This window comes from Ambystoma mexicanum, chromosome 4q (genome assembly GCF_040938575.1).
Source record: "Ambystoma mexicanum isolate Mex_15411 chromosome 4q, UKY_AmexF1_1, whole genome shotgun sequence".
Lineage (NCBI taxonomy): Eukaryota > Metazoa > Chordata > Amphibia > Caudata > Ambystomatidae > Ambystoma > Ambystoma mexicanum.
The window spans coordinates 776,012,828-776,029,109 of NC_090928.1; positions in this window are offsets into that span (position 1 = coordinate 776,012,828).

Genomic DNA, 16,282 nt, shown 5'->3' on the forward strand with positions numbered 1-16,282 from the left:
GGGTTCCTGAGTCCGCACTTAAGGGTCGTATGGAACTGGCGGTGGAGACCCCCCTCAAAGATCTCCTCAGCGACCTGCTTAGCTATAGGGACAGAGACCATATACTGCGCCTTGCACGTGAGAAGGGCGAATTGAGGATGGACTCGCAAACTGTTCGAATTTTCCCTGACTTTTCCGTGGGGGTCCAGGTGGAGCGCAGACAGTTCAACAGGGTGAAGAAAATGCTTCGGGAAAGGGAAATAGAATATGCAATATTATTCCTGGCACGCCTGAAATTCACCCACCATAATAAGCTATACTTATTCACGGTTCCGGATGAAGCAGTGAAATTTATTGAATCACAGATCCCACTAAGAGCACCAGCAGACGACCCGATGGACAATGACTGAGGTGTCCTACACTTCCAATATACTAACAGCAACCATATTTCTCCTCGTCTGCTACCATCCGACATTATGCCTTCCTTGGAACATAGCACATTGAAATGCTGACGCCACCCCTGAGGCGCTTCTCATGCCACACTACTTGCTAAATTGGGTACACGGCAGTGGCGACCCCCGCTGCAATTGCAATACCAGTATTTCTGGTTTGTTCTCAGTTCCGCCCCTGTTGGGCAAATGGGCTGGAGTTGCCAGGTTGGACATGGCACTCTTGCACCTCTGTTTTGGGTGGGGAATACTACACTGCTGTTAGGGGTGGGCAGTGAGGGAGGGGGGTGGTAAAGTTGAGGGTTGTTTAATTGAAAACAGCATGAGAGTGGGGGCTATGGTTACAAGGTGGTGTGGCTTCACTGAGGCTGTGCGTATGGTATTGAATGGCAACAAATATAGCTGCAGGGATGTTCCTTAATACGGCACTATGTCCCTTAATCTTATGACATGGAATGTCCATGGGCTGAGTAATTTTACTAAAACCCGCAGGATAACTACTTATGCTCAGCGGCAGGAATTAAAATACTCCTCCTTCAAGAAACTCACGACATGGGGCGCCTAGCAACATGTCTAACTCCGGCCTGGGGCTCAAATAGGTTCTACACAAAATATTCAACCCAGTCTAGAGGTGTGCTCACGTTGGTCCACAAATCAGTCAAATTTTCACTGAGCACCAGTCATTTAGACCCAGAGGGTAGATATGTAATTCTCCATTGCTTTCTTGAAAATATGGAATGCTTCTTTGTGAACACATATGCCCCGAACTTCGACTCCCCAGATTTCTTCGATGAAGTCACCACCATACTCTTGAGATACATTGGAGTCCCAATCCTTTGCGGGGGGTGGGCATGAACCTAATTCTGAACAACGAGCTGGACAGATACGGCACTTCTCGCAGAGCCATATCACGCCCGGCCAACCGTCTCCGTACACACGCTGCCACACTGGACCTCAGCGATGTGTGGAGGGTCCTTCATCCACTCCTCAGAGAGTATTCCTTCTACACATCAGTGCACGATAGCCTATCGAGAATTGACCTCTTTCTTATATCAAGCGAGATGGTGGTTAGGACCACAGACACACAGCTACTACCATGCACACTTTCGGATCATTCCCCATTAACGCTGCGGATCGAGCCTGGCCTCCACGCTCCGCCTGGCGCTTCATGTCGGAGGCACTGAGGGAGATTGTTTTCAAAGCTGATATTCCGGCCGACATTAACACCTTCTTTGAATGCAATATCAGACATGATACACCTGATGGGGTTCGGTGGGAGGCGTTCAAGGTCTTCATTAGAGGGATGTGTATCTCCAGGGAGGCCGGGGTCCTCAAAGACATAAAAAATAGTCTGCAGCGCTCTGAAACAAAGCTTAAAGAACTTGAGAGGGACTACATCTCTTCCCCCTCCCTGCCCATCCTGGCACATATAAGGTCGGAACTGGAGTCCTTTGAGGCCCACGCCCAAAGGGAGGTACAATACTATGCCCGCCACTTGGCGGCGCGAAAATACGGTGAGGTGAGAGACCAGGGAGAACCTGGCCAGACTGGTCCACGCGGAAGGGGGAAGAACCCGCATAGACTGTATCGGGTCGCTGGGGGCACCCAGCACTGGTCCGACCAACGCATCCTCGAGACATTCACCAAATGATACACAACTCTGTACGCCCCCAGCAGGAGCACAGCGCACAGGATATAGACCTCCTTCTGGATTAAAACCCCATGACCCTCCTTTCCTGTGCCACCAGGCATCAGCTGGATGCCCCGAGCACCCTTGATGAAATCACAGCTGCCAATTCGGGCCTCCCGAGGGGTAAGGCTCCCAACGCCCAGATGGGCACACCTCGGAGTTTTATCTGGAACACGTTGCTATCCTAGCACCCAGGCTCCTCGAAGTCTGGAATGAGTCGCTCAGTCTGGCCACCTTGCCCCAGTCCATAGCGAATCCCTCATAACCGACCTCCCCAAGCCGGGAAAACCACTGGACGAATGTGGGTCCTATAGACCCCCTATCTCTTTAACACAGACACAAAAATCTTCGCCAAAATCATTGCAAATAGATTCCTTCCCATAATGACCCACTTGGTCCACCCAGACCAGAGTGGCTTTATCCCTGGCCGGTCAACGGCCCTCAACATCTGCCGGCTGTTCAATTTCATGTCCAGAATTGATCCCGATGCCAAGACAGTAGCGGTCACCCTCGATGCTCAGAACGCATTCGACATGGTGTCTTGGCAATACATGTGGTCTGTGCTGCATAAAATTGGTATCGGCCCTTGCATGATTTCATACATCAAACTACTGTACACAAACCTGTTGGCTAGGGTCCTGGTCAATTCCCAGGCCTCACCACTCTTCACACTCCACAGGGGCACTCGCCAGGGCTGCCCTTTCTCCCCAATACTATTCGCGCTTGCTATTGAGCCCATGGCCGATAACGTTAGAAACAAGCACGCCCGAAAGGGTATATGTCTGCGAGATACTCCGGAGATAATCTCGCTAAATGCTGATGACGTACTCCTTTATATGAGGGACCTATCCACCCACCTTGACTCGATTATTCGTGACATTACCAGAATAGGCACATTCTCGGGCTTTGCTATAAACTACACTAAGTCTGAAATATTCCCGCTCACCACGGCAACCCTCCAACCAACATGCGAATTCCCCCTCCGCAGGTCACCAGGTGGAATCAGATATCTCAGGGTCCAAATATCCCTTTCTAGACCTTTGCTACTTGCCGACAACTACACAGCCATGGCGCAGCATATGGAAGACCGGATGCTGCGATGGCGCAACCTCCCCCATTCCCTTTCGTGCAGGCTGGCTGGGGAAGCAATACTTCAAGAACCTACATACCTGATGCGCCCAATTCCTGTGGCACTCCGGAGCGGTTCGTAAAAAGTGGCAACACATGGCTCTCCCGCATGAGAAAGGGGGCTTTGCGGCCCCTGACCTCGCTCAATACTGGCATAGCTGCACAAGCACAACATGCTACACACACTGGTATGCACTCTCAGACCCCCCCACATGTGAAACTTGAGAAACTAGCAAGCGAAGAGGTCAACACTCTGTCACTTATCCTTCACCACACATACCAAGCCGACGCCCCAGCAGACCCCATGGCTGCCACAACCAAGGCGTGCAGACGGTTATTGCAATCCCATTCTGACTCCCGCCCGTAGTACAAGTGGCTGACCATATGGCAGTTGCCGGGTCTCAGCCCCACTCACAACAAACTCTTTATGCAACACTGGCTTGGCCATGGCTACCGTGCGCTGTCTGACCTATATCCCTAAGGGAAATTTATCACCCCGCAGACATGGCGTCCTGGACACTGTGGCTCCGCACTGGAACTATTACAATATTTTAGACTGAGGGTGGCGATCCGCGCCATTTGGCCCTCCTTCCCCGATGAACTCCTAGACTCTTCTGAAATTCACTTTATAACGAACTCAGCTAGGGTTAAAGGCATAACATCCTCCCTATACAAAATGCTACTTGAAAAGTCGGGTGAGACACCTCAGTCAACACGGGAGGCATGGAATAACAAACTGAGCCTTACTATCATCAATGCTATGTGGGGTAGGATGTGCATGCATACATGTAAGTTCTCCCTAAACGCCAGATTTCGGTGCATGCAATATAAGCTCCTGAACCGCCTATACTACACTCCGTATAGGGTGGGGAGATTTGCACATAGCCAGGCCCACACTTGCCCGAGATGTAAATCCATGGAAGCAGACCACATTTACATGTTTTGGTCTTGTGATGCGCTGGGCCCATACTGGAGGGCCATCACAGAGGCCCTCGCTGAGATAACTGGGATCCACATTGCTCCTGACCCACTGGCCGCTCTGTTTGGACTATGGGATGGGCCTGAGTTGAGAAAGGCGTCCAAGTTCTTGAACATCGGGTCTATGGTCGCCAAAAAATGCATAGTACAGTGTTGGAAGCGCCGCTCCCCCCCTCTTTCAAATTGTGGCTGAAGGCCCTCACCTGGACCCAAATGTGTGAAGAAGACTATATCAACACTCTCCCCATGTCCTCTCACCCAAAAAATATATGGTCTGACTTTTGCAGCTATCTGAACAGTAAAGATGATATTGAACTGCTCTCCTCCCACCTGTCGGGCTCATAGCCCCTGCTACTCCCTGAAATGCTTTGAACTGCGCGAGATTCCGCCTGACCTTTTCTGTTAACTCCTGTATGTAATGCCATTAAGTTATCTGTAAAATTATGTGCTATGTGCACCGTTTTGTTTACCTGTTCTTGCCTCATGCCAATAAAGAAAAGTAAAAAAAAAAGAAACTCAGGCGCCAAAGGGGGGCTTCTGCACTGAAGCCCGCCAAAGGCAACCAAACAAAGGGAGAAAACCTGGTTTTGTGTGCAGACACAAACACTAGAAGGCCCTTTCCAAAAAGAAATCGTGAAAAAAGTCAATCGGAACCTGTTTTTACAGAGGGGGCTCAGACGACATCTTGAACAACATGGCTCTGGTGGATTTCAGCTACCGGAGCGTTTAAACGGGTTGCGGTCCGGGAAATCATGGTAGTACCACTGCCACCAGCCATTCTGCGAGGAAAGGGTAGCTTTTTAGAGCTACATGAGTTTTCTAGGCATAGGGAACACTAGGTATTCCCTCCAGCACTCTGCTGTAAGGCAATGTGTGCTGGGTCTAGCAATTTAAAAAGACTAGCAAAGTCAATTTAACTTTACATTCGCTGGGAGTCAGTAGTAAGTCCCAGAGAAGGTGTCTAAACCTTGGGAAATCTAAAAGACATCCCTGTGCCACTGCACTGAGGGTGCTGTGTGACACACAAGAAAAAGATGATGCCTATGGAGTTGTCTAAAACTCCATATCCAAAGAACAGAAAAGTAAAACACAAACCAACATATATACAAAGTTGCTTGGGGTCTCAAAAGGTAAGGAAAATTTGCACATTTATGAGAATTCTCCCTAACAGTCATCCACCCCAGACTAAGGGACAGGAGGATGTAATCCACTCCTGGATAAATCTCCTTAATCCATTCGCTCAAACATCCTGGAGAGACCATCGGCATTTTGGTGGTAACAACCTGACCTGTATTAAATGGTGAAATCAAACCCTTGCAGGCTGATTGGCCATCTTAGTAGTTTAGGGGTTTCCCCTTTCATTTGCATCAACCATCTCAAGGGTTGGTGGTCAGTCTGAATCACAAAAGTAGATCCGTACAAGTATGGTCTAAACCTCTTCAGTGACCACACAATAGCAAAACATTCTCTGTCAATGGTTGCCCACCTCGTTTCAGGTTCCTTCAGCTTCCTGCTTATGAAGCAAATGGGGTGCTCCCTAACTTTCTCATCCAGCTGACCCAGAACTGCACCTATACCTGTATTGGAAGCATCTGTTTGCACAATGAAGGTTTGGTTGTATTCAGGAGCTCTTAAGACTGGAGCTTGACAAAGGGCTTTCTTAAGTCCTTCAAATGCTTGAGTGCACTCCTTATTCCACCTGACCTTTTTGGCAAATTTGGGTGAGGAGATTACATTCAAGGGAGAAGCTATGGTACCATAGTTCTCTATGAAGTTCCTATAGTAACCTCTGAGGGCTAGGAAGGCTCTCACTTGGGTTTGAGTAGTAGGAATGGCCCAGTTTTGTACAGCTTGTACCTTGCTAGGCAATGGCCTGATTTCACCTCCTCCTACCTCATTTCCAAGGTAGACCACTTTACTCTGACCAATTTGACACTTACTTAGCTTTATGGTCAGATGGGCCTGCTCAAGAGCCTGCAAAACATATCCTAAGTGGTCAACATGTTCTTTCCAAGTAGGGCTGAACACAGCAATGTCATCCAAGTATACTATGCAGAAGTCCTACATCCCATTCAGAACTTGATTAACCATCCTTTGGAATGTTGCAGGTGCATTATTTAGTCCAAAAGGTATTACCTTAAACTGGTAGAGGCCTACTCGGGTAGAGAATGCAGTTTTCTCCTTGGCGTGGTCTGTCAGTGCTATCTGCCAATAGCCTGAAGTGAGATCAAATGTACTGAGGTACTTGGCTGAACCACGTTTGTCCACCAGTTCATCTGTGCTTGGTAATGGATGGACATTAGTCTTTGTGACTGCATTAAGAGCTCTATAGTCCACACAGAATCTCAACTCTTTGGATCCTGCCTTTGGCACTAGTACAACTGGACTAGACCATGGACTGGTAGATGGCTCTATTACCCCGAGATCAAGCATCTTGTTGACCGTTTCCTTTATGTAGGTTCTTACATTGTCTGACATCCTGTATCCCTTGCTTTTAACAGGTAAACAGTTACCAGTGAGAATTTCATGCTGGCCCCAAGTGTAACAGAAACTTACACTCCTCCTGTTTTTCCATTGTCAGATTAGAAGAGAAATTGACTCCTTCTATGTTCTCATCTAAAGGCTGTCCTCTGAGTAGGTCAGGTAGAGGCTCACTCTCCTCCTCCTCTTGAGCTGAAGCTAGAAGCAAAGCTCCTACTTCTGGTCCTGAGACATAAGCTTTCAGACTGTTGGTTTGAAAGACTCTGGGAGCCTCCTTAGGATTGTCTAAGTCCACCAGATAGTTGACCTCTCCAAGTTTTCCCACAACCTTGAAGGGTCCTATCCACTTGTCCTGTAAGGCCCTCTGCCTGGTAGGTACCATAACTAAAACTTGCTGGTCTTGAGTAAACTCAACCATGTTGGCCTTCTGGTCATGCCAATGCTTCACCAGAGCTTCCTCTGGAGACCTATCACATAGTCAGTGACTCTCACTGGCTTGGGGGAAGGATCACTCTCCAACCCCTCCTTAATTAGGGCCAAGGGACCTCTAACTGGATGGCCATAGAGGAGCTCAACGGGACTAAATCCAACTCCCTCCTGAGGGACTTCTCTATAAGCAAATAGAAGGCATGGCAGTAAAAGGTCACACTTTCTTCTAAGCGGTTTCTCTAAAGCACCCATCATGCTCTTCATTGTACGGTTAAACCTCTCTACCAATCCATTTGTCTGTGGATGGTAGGCAGTTGAGAACTTGTAAGTCACTCCACAGTTCTTCCACATGGCCTGCATGCAGTGGGACATAAAATTGGATCCCCTGTCAGAGATGACTTTCTTAGGAAAACCTACCCTGGTAAAAATACCAAGCAGGACTTTAGTAATAGACTGAGCTGTATCAGTCCTCATAGTTATGGCTTCAGGAAACCTAGTAGCATGGTCTACTATAACCAGGAAAAACCTGTTGCCTGAAGAGGTTTGAGGGTCTAAGGGACGAACAATGTCAATTCCTACCCTCTCAAAAGGGACTCCCACCACTGGGAGGGGGACTAAGGATGCTACATTCTTGGCTCCACTCTTGCCACCAGATGTATGACAAGTATGATAGCTCCTACAGCATTTATCTACATCAGACCCCAACTTAGGCCAGTAGAAATATAGAGAAAGCCTATCCTTAGTCTTCTTTGAAATCAAGTGACCAGCCAAAGGAATCTCATGGGCTAACTGTAGGAACTGGTGTCTGCTCTCCAGAGGCACTGCAAGTCTTCTTTAGTCTCCTTGAATAGACTCAGTTGGTTCACTGTAGAAGAGGCCATCTTCCCAGTAATACCTATGCTTCACTGGCTCTTGCCCTACCAACTGGGAAGCTGCCTGTTGGCAAAGACCTTCAAGAGTAGCACACTCCCTTTGACATCTGCTGAAGTCTGCCCTACAGGGTCCACCTTCTGCCAGTAAAGACTGCAGCTCAGGATAGTCTGCAGGATCCAGCTCTCCAATAGGGACAAGGTCTTCTTCCAGCTGTGATTCCTCTGCAGCTGATTCAACCACTCCTGGTGGTTCCTCACACTCAGCCTCAGCAGGTGGAGGAGTCACAGGTGTGACTTTGGACAGTTCTTTCGGGGATGTCCTTGTGGGTAGCACAGGAGTGCTGGCTGGCTTCTTTCTTGAGGTTTTAGGTTTCCCCTTTTCCTCTTTTTTCTTGGAAATAGCAGTCAGTAAGTCCTGTGGACTGGGGGCTGTAGTTTCCTCTATAATTTCCCCTAGAGAGCCTCTTAAGGTCCTCTCTCTGGCCTTCCTTGTCTGCTCCTGTTTCCTTTTGATGGGAGGCCTGGGGGTGCTTCATACAACTCCAAGAGTTTTTAAGTCATTCTCCAACAGGACTCTCCCAGGTACTCCACTTTGCATACTAACAGGTATCTTGACAGTCCTGTCATTGCACTGGATGAGAGCTGGTAACTGTGGAAACATTTGGACAGGGCCTCCAGAAAGCTTTGTGAGGTATTTGGGTGCCTTAGCAACATCCCCTACCTTGAAAAAAAGATTCATCCACTACAATAATGCTGGCCCCAGTGTCTCTGATGGCAGGGGTCCCCTGACCATTCACAAGTACACTGTCTTTGTAACACTCTTTAGTAATGGCTGGGATGGAATTGTAGACATCTATGTTCTGTTGTTCCCACAGACCCAGGGACACTAATGAAACACTGGCTGAGACTTTCATGGGTTCCTCAGCCAGTAGGTGAACGTTTCCACTTGCCATTTGTACTTCTTCCTCTGGGGAGAAGGCTAAGGAGACAGTGTGGATCCCTGAAGTTTTGCCCTTACATCTGGAATCCCCTTTCACATGGTCAGTTGACCAACAAGAAAAACATTTTCCAAAGGTTTTGATGAATGGGGGTTTGGTCTGACATCCCTCTGATTTAGCACCAGAGGTTGCACTAGCCTGATTTGGTTTCCCATGTGGCTTACCCTTGTTATGTTTGTGGCCCTCTTTTGGATTGGAGGTATTGGAATTTTCTTTGTTATCTTTCTTGTGCTGCTTTCCCTCATCCTTCTTTTGAGTAGCCCCAGAATCCTTGTGAGTAGCCCTGCTGGCAACCTATAAGTCAGCAGACTTTGCTAACTTCTTTGGATCAATTTCTTTAGAGTCAGCCAAGTGCTGTCTCAGCTCAGGAGAGCAGGCATCATAGATAGATTCCAACATAAACAGTTTTTTCATGCCACTCTGTAACCCTTAACCCAACCATCTAAGTTTTTCAAACATTCACACAACCAGGTAGTCCAAGGGGTACCATCCCGCTTTTTGAGGGTTCTAAACCTCTTAAGATACTGGGAAGGAGTTTTCCCAAACCTAGCTATAAAAGCAAGTTTCACATTTTCATACTCCATCCTGTCTATTTCCCCCACCTCCATTACAGCATCAGTTGCAACCTGGGGTAGCCTAGAGAAAAGCCAAGGAATCAGCAGGTTCCCTGTAATTTCCTGAATCCCATAGTTATACTCAAAAGCAGCCAACCAATCCAAAATATCAAGCTTAACCTCATACATACTTACTGCATCTTTGGGCATGCAAGGCCCCTTAGGACTGGAAGACCTAGAAGACTCTGGGAGAGAACCATTCTTAAGAAACAATTTCTTCATTTCAAGAGGATGTTGTAATTCCATTTCCCTTAGTTTAAGTTCTTGATGTTTACTTTCAGTTTGTGCTTGGAGCCTTTTGAATTCTAACTCAAGTCTCATCCTCTCAAGAGAAACAAACTCTGGACTCAGTACTGGACCTGTTAGGGTCCCTGTGGCTAAAGGTTGAGGCCTAAGAGCAGGTAGAGGTACAGTTGGGGCCTACATCTTGAGACTCCTCTGCCTCTTCTAACTCATCAATAACGTTGGAGTTGGACTCTGAAACTTTATCATCCTCATCATCATTTTCCACATTTACATCAGAAGTAGGTACAGCAGACCTATTTCCTAGACTTTGACATTCCAACAATTTTTCTATCAATTCATTCATTTTGCCTTTAATAGTGGGGTTCCTAGCTTTACACATTTCTTTTAGTTGATCAACTGTTAAAATGACCAGGGTCTCCTGTCTGTAGCTATCCATATCAGGCATGATAAAACAATTGCTTTTCTAGTGGTGCGTAGCCCTGTGAAGGTTATTTGAACAAAAGTAAGAGCAGCACTCTCAATGTAACAACTATACTTTATCCTCACTACTTACCACCAGTGTTAGGCAGAATTACATGCAGTACCCTTTGGGAACACTACACACAATTAAGACTACAGGTGGAAGCACAAACTCACCTTTGCTATACGTCTGTACTACACAGTTTTGTGGTCGCAGGGCTGAGCAGTCAGGCTTATCTCAAGAGGGATGTGAGCAGTACAAGGTGTTACACAAAGGACTTGCAATCACAGTGGTTCAAACAAACATGTATTTAAGGTTTCTTTGTAAAATAATCTTAATTTATTTACACATTTAGTTAGAAAACATTCCACTAGTAATAAGCAACTCAATATCACACTAGAACACACTACAATAACAAACCAATACGTTTCAGAACAAGTTAGGCTCCCCTGAAGTGGGAGCAAAATGGCACTTCAGTAACTTTCAAAAGGGGTAAAAAGACAAAAGTTATAAGAATCAAAACACAATTACTTTCACAGACAGGGCAAATAGTTTCAGGTCACTACAAGAGGTAATTCAATTCACTAGGCCTTGGCCAAAGTCAGTGGTTCAGTGTCTTGGATAGGATAGCAGAGTTCTGGTAATACATAGTTAAGCCTTTGCCAATGTTCATAGAAGTAGTTTGCACAAGAAAGAGTTATAGGTCGGTTTAGGAACGAACAAGACTCCAAAGTTGGGAAAGTTTCACAAACCTTCACCACGACAAAGAGGATTTCTCTACTGAATTTGCACAGTACCTTTTGAACGAAGAAAAGATGTAGCTGAGGCAGTTGTTCCTGGCAGTTCATGCAGATCTCGCTGTTCCTGAGCCTCAGTCGTGGGGGCAAGAGTGAGGACGTCGGGAGGTTCCTGCACTGCACGGAGATGAAGCCACAAGCTTGGCAAAACGTCAGTTTAAGGTGTAAGTGCCTTAAAGTCCACACACTGGTATGCTTCTCACTGGCTATCCAGTTTTCAACAGCACTCTGAAGAAAATTTCCAGGTGGCTTGCGAGTTGGTTGTTCCCACCAGCTCAAGGGAAGAAGTCATCCTTGAAGGGGCTTCTCTGTCGAGGGAATTTCAGGCAATTCGGACCAGCAGCAGGGTTTCACCGGTCAAACCAATGGTCCAGGAGTTGCAGCAGTCGTCTTCCTTCAGCTCATCTTCGGTTCTTTAGTTCCAGTGGTTGACTCTGCCTTCTAAGTCCCAGAGACCTGCTTTTAAACAGTTTTCTCCCATTCATTCCAGCTTAGCTGTTGCTCACCCAGCAGGGTGGCTGTCCTTGCTGGACAGTCAGCCAGCCAATCATGTCAGAGTGCATTCAGGTCTCCTAGGAGAATAGGAGACCCAATAAAGGGAGTTGCGGGCAACTCCCTCACATCCTGTCCACCCCAGACACTCAGGCACTTCTGCACCGAAGCCCACCAGAGGCAAATGAAGGCAAATGAACAAAGGGACCAACACTGGTTTGGCGCGCAGAGACAAACAATCGAAGGACCTTTCCAAAAAGAAAAGGTGAAAAAAGTGAATCGGAACCTGTTTTTACAGAGGGGGCTCAGACGCCATCTTGAAAAACATGGCTCTGGTGGATTTCAGCTACCGGAGCGTTTAAACAGGCCGAGGTTGGGGAAACATTTCCTCCAGCACTCTGCTGTAAGGCAGTGTGTGCTCGGTCTAGCAATTTAAAAAGACTAGCAAAATCAATTTAACTTTACATTCACTGGTAGACAGTAGTCAGTCCCAGAGGAGATATCTAAACCCTGGGTAAAAGATGATGGCTATGGAGTTGTCTAAAACTCCATATCTAAAGAACACAAAAATAAAACTGTGGACTATTTCTACCCATGCCAATGCACCCTACTACACCCCTTTGCCAATGGGGAAAGAGAAACTGCCAAAAATGGAGGCACTAACTGACGTGCGCGCCAAATCTGCAAAACTGCGCATGGTTCATAAACCACAAAAGAGCTGCACAACCTGCCACACACAGGCAAAGTTGGTATACAAACAGGAATCACTGCTGTCACCTGTCACATGAAGCAAGGCCACAAAAGTGGGATAAATCTAAAAATGCCTTTAAATACAGATTTATCAATGGCAAGCTTCAAAGTGCTTTTTTGGCACTAAATTCAGTCATTTTCCCAGTGACTTATTGAAAGGAAAAGTAGGCTGAAATCATAGATTCTCCAGGAAATTAGAGGAATCCAGGCCTCACTGCCTGACATCTGCTTAAGGAAATTAGCTGTCAAACCCAAAATGTGCGATATTTAAAGCATGTTTGTGAAGACCTTAATTCTTTTAAATGTCCAAATCCCTTATAAACTGTGCTTATTTTTATATGTGTTAAAGAAAAGACTTTATTGTGAATCTTACAGTAACCCAGTGGAAGTAACTGCTTAATTCTGATTGGGCAGTGCCTTGCCTGAGAAAGTTGATATCTCAGCTTGACAGTCCCTTGAAAAAAGGAAGCCTAATGGTTCCTGCATAATGACAACAAGGAGCACAATGAGACCGCATTAGACATTTGTCTGGGGCTGAGCCAAGAACAATGGCAAGCTGCCCAACTGATCTCTACAAGGGAGCTTCCCAATCCAGGAAGGGGACACACATCCCTGATCAAAGGACTGTGACAGCTGTTGCCTGTGAAGGGGAGGTACAAAGAAAAAAAACTGCTGGGACATTTTAAAATCCATATTTGTGATTAAAGTTGAAACTCTTTAACTGAGCAACCTAAGGTGAGATAAATCTGAAAATTGGTAGACATTAATCTAATTTCAGGCTTTTGATTTGAAGACATTGATGAAACCTGTACCATTTAAGGAACCAAAGTTATGAAAAAATTCTTAGTGTAGCAGAGCGATGAATGTTACAAACCTAAGATTGTATGTACATGACCCACTGATAAGCGCCTAGAGATGTACCGAATTAGAAATGAGTAATCCAAACTGTTATGGTTAAAATTGATAAAAATCCATAGAATGACAAAGACAGCTCTCACAAAGATGGGGATTGAATGTGAATATAGACAATCAAATATGAACTGTATGTGTCCAATTTTATTAGGGCACATAATGTTAAAAATGTACATTTGGGGAAAAGTTATATTTTGGGCAAAATCAGTGTGGGAGTTCCTAAATCCCATCATAACGATGACAGCTCTGTTCTGACTGCCAACCAAAACAAAGCATGTACCTGCAGCCACTCACAGCCGTGGGGGTGTGTTTTGAAATTCTGCCCACACCATAAAACTTGGTGATGTCATTTGATAGTATAAACATAGGAACTTCACTCCACATAGACACACTGCTTCCAGAACACATCCAGATTTCCGCGCAGGACCTTGTTTCAGAACTCTTTATCTTGTAGCTGACTCCAGACTTCTTTGAAGATCCAGATTTCTTTGCAGAATCCAGACTTTAGCATTGCTGAACTCTTGCTAGCTAGACCCAATTTCAAACATCCAAAACTTAAAAGAATAATTCTGATTCAGCTTGGCTTGCTACCATTAAGGCTTGCCAGCTCAAACTTGCATCCGGTAACCTGCCGTGTCCAGTGACCCGAAGGGCCCATCCAAAATCCAGTCTGAGGTGCAGTCCCAAGTGACCAGAACCACGCGGCTGATCCAATCCCTCTAGAGGTGCCCTCCTGCCGGTAGACCTGACCTGATCCAATAACCAGAACCGTGACGGTCCAATTTAATTACAAAGGACTGTAAATATTAATAGGAAGAACAGTGACCCATAGTATATTTGCATTGTCTTATCTATCTCAACCCATCCCATCTTTAAATTCAGAACCCTGGTATTGTTAGAATCATTCTTGCACTGATTTATCTCTCATCTGTGTTATTAAACCATAACCCATTAGTGATTTGGATTAATGAAAGTAATTCCCATACAGAACGGAAACCAGAGTGTCACACATGAAGAGTTATGAGCGAGCGTGAGTAACTGTGGAGATTCATGTGTGGCATTCTCTTTTTCACAGTCATTAATATAGTGTAATAAAACCGATCTGTCATTTTTAAAAACATATTTCTGTTCCATTTTCGCGCATATTTTTCAAAAACGTCTCTCACTAAAACCTCTATAACTTCTTCAACTTTAGAGATAGAAACGTAATTTCTCAGCTCTCATTGATACCTAAGACCCTTAGCTACCTCCACAACTAAAAACAGCCTCGGAACAGTGTATGTGACCTGTTTTTATCACAAATCGCATAGTAAAAGTTTGCAGTGAATTGACATTTTAGCAAAAGTTCCCCACGTGTCTTTTCCCAACCAAAGGTTTCTTCAAAGCCATCCTGATCTAAAGTGTGTACTGTTGTTTATATTATAGCTCATGTGTGTTAGGACCGGTTTAGTGTTGCTTTCCTCCGAATTTCTATCCATTTAAGCATTTTTGCAATCTTTTGCATTAATTTACAAAGCAATTTTCATCTGTTAGTTTAAAAGTGTCATTTTCCAAAAATGGTTTTCTCTCTTGTTTGGGGAGGGAAGATTGCATTTAAACTCTAGACATTGGGCTTCATTCCGAGTAGGGCGGTAAGGGATACCGGGCACCGGTAAGGAGACCAGTGACGGTAATCCCTTACCGCCCTACTACGAGTTCTCTTAGCGGGCCCCTATAACGCTCACCTGATTCCCGTAGAGGCGCCGGTCTTGACTGGGCGTATACCGTATCTGCAAAGGTGATGTGTAACACACAGCTGGCTCCTTGGGCTGGACCTCTGTGCACTGTATGTCTGACTTGAAGGGTAAGATGTCTGCAGATAGAAAATATGGGATTAAGGAACTGGGTTATTGAATGTCTCTCTCTTCTTCCCTTTCTCTTCTCCTGTAGAACCCCAAAGGTTAACGCTCTCACCTTAGGTAAGTGAACGCCGTGCTCTCCATCTGCCTCGGGGCAGGGTGCTGTAACCAGTTTCTTCACTTGATAAGGGGAGCAGGCCTCTTGACTTCAGAGGACTGCTGTCCGTCGTTTACTGCACGAACGGTAAGTTTCGAGTAGTTCTAATGTCTTTAAAGTCTTTAGTAATGATGTTTCTTGTTTTGCAGGGTTCCGGCGATGGCGGATGATGGGCTGAAGTGAGTTGAAGATGGAGCCCGTGTGATGAATAGAAGCGCCTGGAAGCACGTAAGTAAGCGCTTGTTGCCTGCTTCACGATGCGCTCTAACTGCCTTTTTATTTTGCAGGTACAAGTTCGGAGCGGCTGCAGAGTGCCGGAATACCCACTGGGTTAGATGTGGAAAGGAGTAATGGCACGTGAGAATTAAAGTTCCCCAATGTCTTTAAACGCACCTTGTTTTGTCTTTCAGATGCGGGATGCAGCGCCGAAGGCCTCCGGAGCGTGCGAAGAGTTGGTAAGCTTTTGTCTTTCAGATGCCGGAATGCAGTGTGAAGACCTCCGGAGCGCACGAAGAGTAGGTAAGCCTTTGTCTTTCAGATGCCGGAATGCAGCGCGAGGCGTTGGTGACAGCCGATGGACCAGGTAAGTGAAGAGCTGTCACTGAAGACCGTAATGCTAACCTGTTCTTTCTTGTCTTTATAGGTGTTGCTGAAGACTGGATTCAGGATGGTAAGCCTTTTTCCTTAGGCCCAGGATCAGATGCAGAAGACACGATAAGCGTTCTGCTGCAGAGGATGCAGAATAACGCAAAGCAAGATTCATCCATCGGGTGTGGTTTAAATAGCCTCCTGTAGTGCTTAGGTGTCTCCTTCCACAGCCACGCCTAGGTAAGAAAAGAGTTCCTGCTTTCCAGAAGAGTTCCAGTGTTCTGAATCTAGGGAGTGGCTCCTGCTCACCCAACAGGAAAAGTAGTTCCAAACAGAAGAGGATCAGAGGCTCAACTGGCAGGCAAGTAAGCAGCATGGTCTGCTGCAGGTAAGTCCACCCAAGCATTATGAGCCCGGCGCTTCC